This window comes from Dendrobates tinctorius, unplaced genomic scaffold (genome assembly GCF_039654945.1).
Source record: "Dendrobates tinctorius isolate UK_male_01 unplaced genomic scaffold, ASM3965494v1 ptg000063l, whole genome shotgun sequence".
Taxonomy (NCBI): domain Eukaryota; kingdom Metazoa; phylum Chordata; class Amphibia; order Anura; family Dendrobatidae; genus Dendrobates; species Dendrobates tinctorius.
The window spans coordinates 8,420,716-8,428,876 of record NW_027361731.1 but is presented as its reverse complement, the minus strand read 5'-3'; positions in this window follow the sequence as shown (position 1 = coordinate 8,428,876).

Here is an 8,161-nt window from a genome sequence, read left to right as displayed (position 1 = left end):
AAATGATCAATGTTTTGCTTTTTGCTTTATTCTCTTTTGTGTTTTTTTCATTTAAGACAAATTAAATGAAGATAATAATACCAAAGAATTTATGCTTGCAATCATTTTCAGGAAGAAACAGTATTATCTGACAGAATTGCAGGGGTGTCAATACTTTTGACCACAACTGTATGCATACGAAAAAAGTAAATCTCTTCATTAAATGTGTTATATCTAAATGCATATTTTATATTGCTGCAATTGCACATGATGTCATGTCTATTTTATTACTATTATTATTATTATTATTTATATAGCGCCATTAATTCCATGGTGCTGTACATGGGAAGGGGGTTACATACAAAGTAGATATCGTTAACAGTAAACAAATTTACAATGACAGACTGGTACAGAGGGGAGAGGACCCTGTCCTTGCGGACTTACATTCTATGGGATAGTGGGGAAGAGACAGAAGGCCGGGGGTGCAGCAGCTCAGGTGGTGGTGAGGCGGCAGCTCAGGCGGTGGTGAGGTGGCAGAATGGTTATTGCAGGCTGTAAGCTTTCCTGAAGAGATGGGTTTTCAGGTTCCGTTTGAAGGATCCGAGGGTGGTGGATAATGGGACGTGTTGAGGCATGGAATTCCAGAGGATAGGGGTTATTCGGGAGAAATCTTGGAGGCGGTTGTCAGGAACGAATAAGTGTGGAGGAGAGTAGGAGGTCTTGGGAGGATCGAAGTTTATGTGAGGGAAGATATTGGGAGATTAGTTCAGAGATATAGGGAGGGGAAAGGTTGTGGATGGCTTTGTAGGTCAGTGTTTAGCCTGTTTCACACTTCAGTTTTTTGCGTCAGTTAAAATCCGCCAAAAAGGCGGAAAGCGGCTCCGTTCCTAACTGATGTGAACGGAAGCCACCGGATCCATTTTTTTGACGGATCCGCCGAATGAAGAATTTTAAAGGAACCGCTGCCCGGGAAGGAGAGAGAGAGAGAGAGAATTTTTTCTGTCCGCCAGAAATGATTTCAGGGTTAAATTGCCGCCTGACATCATTCCTCCGGGCATGCGCACTATAAAAATGCGGATCCTTCAGCAAAAAAAAGTTACATGGTCCGTCCAGGCATCTCGGCGGACGCAAAAAAATTGACGGATCCGCAAAAAAACGGATCCAACGGATGGCCATCCGTCAAGATCCGCCGGTAATGCAAATCAATGGGGGAAAAAAAACGGATCCGCCCCAAAAAATGGCTGATCCGTTTTTTTTGCAAAAACGGCGGATTTTGACTGATGGTCAAAAGGTCAAAAACAGAAGTGTGAAACAGGCCTTAGTAGTTTGATATTTTATTGGTTTTGATTTTAATACTGTTTATACACATATGTTTTCACTTGCTTGATTGTTAATTATTTTACCGGTGTGCCAACCGGACATAGCATAAAAGCGCTGTGTTTAGTAATGCTTGGTATCATGACTAAGGGTGCTTAGACACCTGAAACGCAAGCATCTGCATTTTCTATGCTGGCATTTTAACTCCCACTTTGTATCGTCTGATGTGAATAAAGAAAATTTGTTTTCACAATATCGTGGAGCCGGAGAACTTCTTACAATTTATCTTCCAAAGTGCCCCGACACGGCGTCTCCATGCTCCGATATCAAGATGTCATTGCTGGTGAGCTGGTCTTCCTTTTATTTCTTAATTCTCATCGCCACAATATAAAAATAGGCTTGCTTACTCAGGAGTTATCCAAGCACTACACCCTGGTACACAATAGAGATTAGGTCCTTAAAAATCAGCCCAATTGATCATATACCTAAGCACGTTCCTAATAGATCCATGAAATTAAATAGAAAGGAAGTCTACTGGATCTATAAATTAGGCAGCCTAACACCACAAGGTTTAAATGAAATAACTGAGGATTTTATCTGAATTGCGCTGCCTTCTTTTTTTCTGTTAAATATATATGAATTTCCTATATATTTTTATATTGTAACTTTTGTATGGTTTTAAAAGAAAAAGAAAATTATATATATATATATACTGTATATATTTATATATTTAAATTATGATCAACATGTGTTTAAAAAGAAAATTCTAGATCTTTATCCCAGTGGCACAGTCCCCTTGTCAAAGGAATATTTTATGATAATTTTATATATCTTTTCTTTCTGTGCATTTTTATGCTTTTACTCCTTTTGTGTTTTTTTTATCTTTTTTTAGTTTTTAGCATTCATATTTATATCTATTTATTGAGTCTCCTGTGGATAACATGCCTTTCATTTCCCATTGTCCTAGCTGTTACCTTATCTATACTTCTATATTTAGGGTTATATTTTTATATATGAAAAAAATGTTTCTCCCTGTAAGTGAGTGATCACGCTCCTTGCGGTAGCACGGGCTGTAATGCATGCTGTGGTTGCCTTCCCTCTCTTTCTTTTTTATCTTTTTTTATCTCTGATGTATTTAATTTACTGTGGTGCGATCCTGGAGTGTAGTAAACCTGTCAGGCGGTGATGGCTGGTTCCTCCCGGGTAGTGATGGCTGGTTCCTCTCGGGCGGTGATGGCTGGTTCCTCCCGTGCGGTGATGGCTGGTTCCTCAGTGACGTCAGAGGGAGTCCCCAGCTGACCTGAAGTGAACTGATGAGCATGGGAAAAAAGTCAGAAACTTTCCCACGCTAATTAGTTCATCTCCAGGCAGCCAGTGAGGCTGCGAAGACCTGAACTAAGTCATTCTGGAATGGGGCTGGTAGCATTAGCACCGGTCCTCATTGTAAACTATTTAACCCCTTGTGAAGGATTGCAGCATGGGACATGACTGAACGGCGGAGAGGTAAGAATATTGTTGTTTTTTTTGTTATTTTTTTTTTGCAGGTCATGGTTTATTTATGGATTACCAGAGTAATAAAATGTGGTCAAAAACTAAGTGTCTTTACTTCATTAAAAGACTTTTTCATTAATGTCTGTGTGTGATTTTTAACCCTTTACCAGTCTAGGGTTAATAATGGATCAGTGTCTAATTGACACCTCTCCATTATTAATTGGCTTAATATCACCTTCCAATAGCAAGGTGACATTAACCCTTTGTTATATTAACCCATTCGCCTCGCCACCACTACAAGGCAATGGGAATAGAGAGGATAAGTGCCAGAATAGGCACATCTTATAGATGTGCCATTTCTGGGGTGTCTGGGGGCAGATTTTTGTAGCCGGGGGGGCCAAAAACAATGGTCCCTCTCATGGCTATTAAAATCTGCCCTCACGCACCTGCTTTACCTCTCTGGTTGCGATTTTACTGTGGGAGCCCACGCAATTTTTTCCAATTAATTAACCCCTTAATTTAACACCTAGCCGTCCCAAATTTTACACGCATATCATAAACTAATTATTAGTCAGGGACATATACAAAAAAACATGAAATGGTTTACTGTATGTAAACCATGTGTCATTTCATGTCAGGTTGGGGAATGATTTTACAGAAGCCGGCAATTGAATTAGCAGCTTTTGTTCAATCTTACTATGCAATATATATATATATATATATATATATATATATATATATATCAAGCTCAAAGTGTGTATGTGTGTATATGTTAGTTTGTATGTCCGGGATAGGCATCCGCACCGTCGCAGCTACAGCCACAAAATTTGGCACAGTCACACGTCTGGACCCCGAGAGCGTCCTATGCTATGTTGGGAGGCGAAATTTTAACCCCGCGCGTTCCAATTCACCAAACAATTTTGCCCCTATCTACATACTGGGGGAAAAAGTGTGTGCGCGTCAAGCCCCGCCCCTCATTGTGATGTCACAATGCCCCTATTTGCATACTGGGGAAGCGGTGTGTGCGCACCAAGCCCCACCCCTCATTATGATGTCACAATGGTTGCCATGGCGACGCTGATGTCATCAAAGGTTGCAAGCCCCGCCGCCGCTCATTATGATGTCATAATGGTTGACTATGAGATGGAGGATGTGTGATGAGTATATGGGCTCGGACTATGGGATGGAGGATATGTATGATGGGTATATGGGAATGGCACTATGGGATGGAGGATATGTATATGGGCATGGGACTATGGGATGGAGGATATGTATGATGGGTATATGGGAACGGGACTATGGGATGGAGGATGTGTGATGGGTATATGGGCACTGGACTATGGGATGGAGGATATGTATGATGGGTATATGGGCACGGGACTATGGGATGGCGGATATGTATATGGGTACGGGACTATGGGATGGAAGATGTGTGATGGGTATATGGGCACTGGACTATGGGATGGTGGATATGTATATGGGCACGAGATTATGGGATGGAGGATGTGTGATGGGTATACGGGCACTGGACTATAGGATGGAGGATATGTATGATGGGTATATGGGCATGGGACTATGGGATGGAGAATATGTATGATGGGTATATGGGCATGGGACTATGGGATGGAGGATGTGTGATGGGTATATGGGCACGGGCCTATGGGATCGTGGATATGTATGATGGGTATATGGGCACGGGACTATAGGATGGAGGATAATTATAATTTTCTATAACTAACCACAGTTAGTTACTATGCCCGGGCAGCGCCGGGCTCTTCAGCTAATATATATATATATATATATATATATATATATATATATACATACATACATACATTTCATATATAAGATACATAATATATATATATATATATATATATAATCTATACATATAATATATATATGTCAGAGACATATGCAATTACCGTAGTATAGTGCTGCTGTCTATAAATAATAGGGGGACCCCACACCATTTTGTTCCTTGAAATAGTCATGTATTAAATAAATACATGTCCATAATTTAGAACCAACACTAGAATAATTGTATTTGTCACTAACATGTCTATATATATATACGGTACATGTATTATTTATATATATATATTATATTTATATTATATATATGATGTGCATATATAATATATTAATATATTATATATATATATATATATTATATATATATATATCATATATATATGTTACATATATAATATATATGAGGGGCGCCTGAAAACCTCGAGACCCACCCATGAAATCTTTTTTGCATGGTCTTGTTTTGCAATGCAATATGTTATTTCGTTAGTTGAATGGTCTCATGAGCAATCTGGATTTATTTTGATATTTTTTTGGTCTCCATGTGTGAACTTTGCCAACTTCTCCATTTCCATATTTCAGCCTTGCGACCCAACTTTAAAATGCTGTAACAGAAACAAAAAAAAATCAAAATAAATCCAGATTGCTCATGAGACCATTCAACTAACTAAATAACATATTGCATTGCAAAACAAGACCATGCAAAAAAGATTTCATGGGTGGGCCTCAAAGTCTTCAGGCGCCCCTTGTATATATTATGAATAGATATTTTATATTTGATTATATATATATATATATGCAGTATGTTTGTGTCACTGACGTGTGTGTGTGTATATATATATATATATATATATATATATATATATATATATACACTCACTGGCCACTTTATTAGGTACACCATGCTAGTAACGGGTTGGACCCCCTTTTGCCTTCAGAACTGCCTCAATTCTTCGTGGCAGAGATTCAACAAGGTGCTGGAAGCATTCCTCAGAGATTTTGGACCATATTGACATGATGTCATCACACAGTTGGCGCAGATTTGTCGGCTGCACATCCCTGATGCGAATCTCCCGTTCCACCACATCCCAAAGATGCTCTATTGGATTGAGATCTGGTGACTGAGGAGGCCATTTGAGTACAGTGAACTCATTGTCATGTTCAAGAAACCAATCTGAGATGAATCGAGCTTTATGACATGGCGCATTATCCTGCTGAAAGTAGCCATCAGATGCCTGTTCTTAGCTGAGAGGAGTGGTACCCAGTGTGGTCTTCTGCTGCTGTAGCCCATCTGCCTCAAAGTTCGACGCACTGTGCGTTCAGAGATGCTCTTCTGCCTACCTTGGTTGTAACGGGTGGCAATTTGAGTCACTGTTGCCTTTCTATCAGCTCGAACCAGTCTGCCCATTCTCCTCTGACCTCTGGCATCAACAAGGCATTTCCGGCCACAGAACTGCCACTCACTGGATTTTTTTTCTTTTTCGGACCATTCTCTGTAAACCCTAGAGATGGTTGTGCGTGAAAATCCCAGTAGATCAGCAGTTTCTGAAATACTCAGACCAGCCCTTCTGGCACCAACAATCATGCCACGTTCAAAGGCACTCAAATCACCTTTCTTCCCCATACTGATGCTCGGTTTGAACTGCAGGAGATTGTCTTGACCATGTCTACATGCCTAAATGCACTGAGTTGCCGCCATGTGATTGGCTGATTAGAAATTAAGTCTTAACACACAGTTGGACAGGTGTACCTAATAAAGTGGCCAGTGAGTGTATATATATATATATATAATGTACTCTATGTGTATATATGTACATATAAAAAACTAAATGAAATAAAATGGTTTACTGTATGTAAACCATGTCTCATATCCTGTCGGCTTTTGCAATTATTTTACAAAAGCAGACAAATGAATTAACGGCTATTCTGCTATCTTTCTCTCTCACATATATATATATATAATGTGTTTGTGTTTTGAAGGTTTTTTTTTTAAGCGATGTGTACAGTGTTAGTTTACAATGCTATTTTAACATGAGTCTTTACATGGAGAGAACCGCTCTATGTAAAACCTCATGTTAAAATCACATTGCATTCGGATGTCATACTCATGTCATATCACACTGAAATCGCATGGCAATTGCATAGAATCGGTCCGTTTTTTTTCTCGCCAATGTGGATGAGCCCTAATAGAGAGATACAGGGTGATTGGGATCAGGAAAGATGGGTTATGGTATTGCAGCAGTCAGTGGACATACCTGAGGAGGAGGAAGCAGATCAATTGTCAGATTGATAGCAACAATGAAGCATAGTGATCATAATAATGAAGCATCTATAGCAGGGAGTTATGTCTGGCATATTTCTATTGTTATCCTTAAAAAAGACATCCTTGCAAAAGACAGCCCAAGGTCTAGACAGCCCTGTGCCTCTGAATTTAAGCACATGCGAGAAACATGGCCGAGTCTTGCATGTTAATACCCGGCACTGCTGCTGGCACTCAGGAGCAGAGCGTTCAGCCGCATGTATTGCTTTGGGTCCGCACGCTCTGCTCCTGAGTGCCGGCGGCAGTGTCAGGTATTAACATGCGAGACTGAGACGTGTTTCTCGCATGTGTGATACCGGCCTTATGTGATAAATATATATGGCAGCATTATGTGTGATCCATATGGCAGTGTGCTGGTCTATGGGGGGTTGCAGAGAGAGATATAGTGGAGGAGCAGAGTGACAGCAGCACAGAGCATTTCAGGAGAGCAGTGTGCTGGTCTATGGGAGTCACAGAGAGAGATATGGTGGAGGAAAAGGGTGACAGCAGCACAGAGCATTTCAGGAGAGCAGTGTGCTGGTCTATGGGGGGGTCACAGAGAAAGATATATGGTGTAAGGTGCAGGGTGACTCAGCACAGAGTATTTCAGGAGAGCAGTGTGCTGGGCTATGGAGGGGAATGTGCTCACACTCATGCTGATGCTCATACGCACAACTGTATACTTAGCCTTTACTGGCTATTAAAATGGGGGAACCCCCAAAAAATGATGTGGGGTCCCCCTATAATCAATAACCAGCAAAATCTAGGCAGACAGCTGCGGGCTGATATTAATAGCTTAGGAAGGGGCCATGGATATTGCCCACCCCAGGCTAAAAACATCAGCTCTCAGCCGCCCCAGAAATGGTGCATCTATTAGATGCGCTTTTTCCCACTTGCCCTGTTGTGGTGGCAAGTGGGGTTCATATTTCTGGGGTTGATGTCATCTTTGTCTTGGCTGCTGGAATCAAGCCCATGACACCTATCCATTACTAATCCTATAGTTATATGGTAAATAAAGACACAGCCACAATAAAGTCCTTTGACTCCCTTGTCTCCTGCAACAAAAATAAAATAAACCAAAAATATTCCTGTCTGCCGAGAAATTAATCCATAATGTTCCACTACGATCCTGATCACTTTGAGAGCAGTCACATCAGTGATATGACTGCTCTCAAAGACAGCCGGTGATACACTGACCAGAAGTTATTGCCCCCTGCAGTGTATCATTGCGCCGCGTGAGTATAATTTTTTTATTTTTATGTG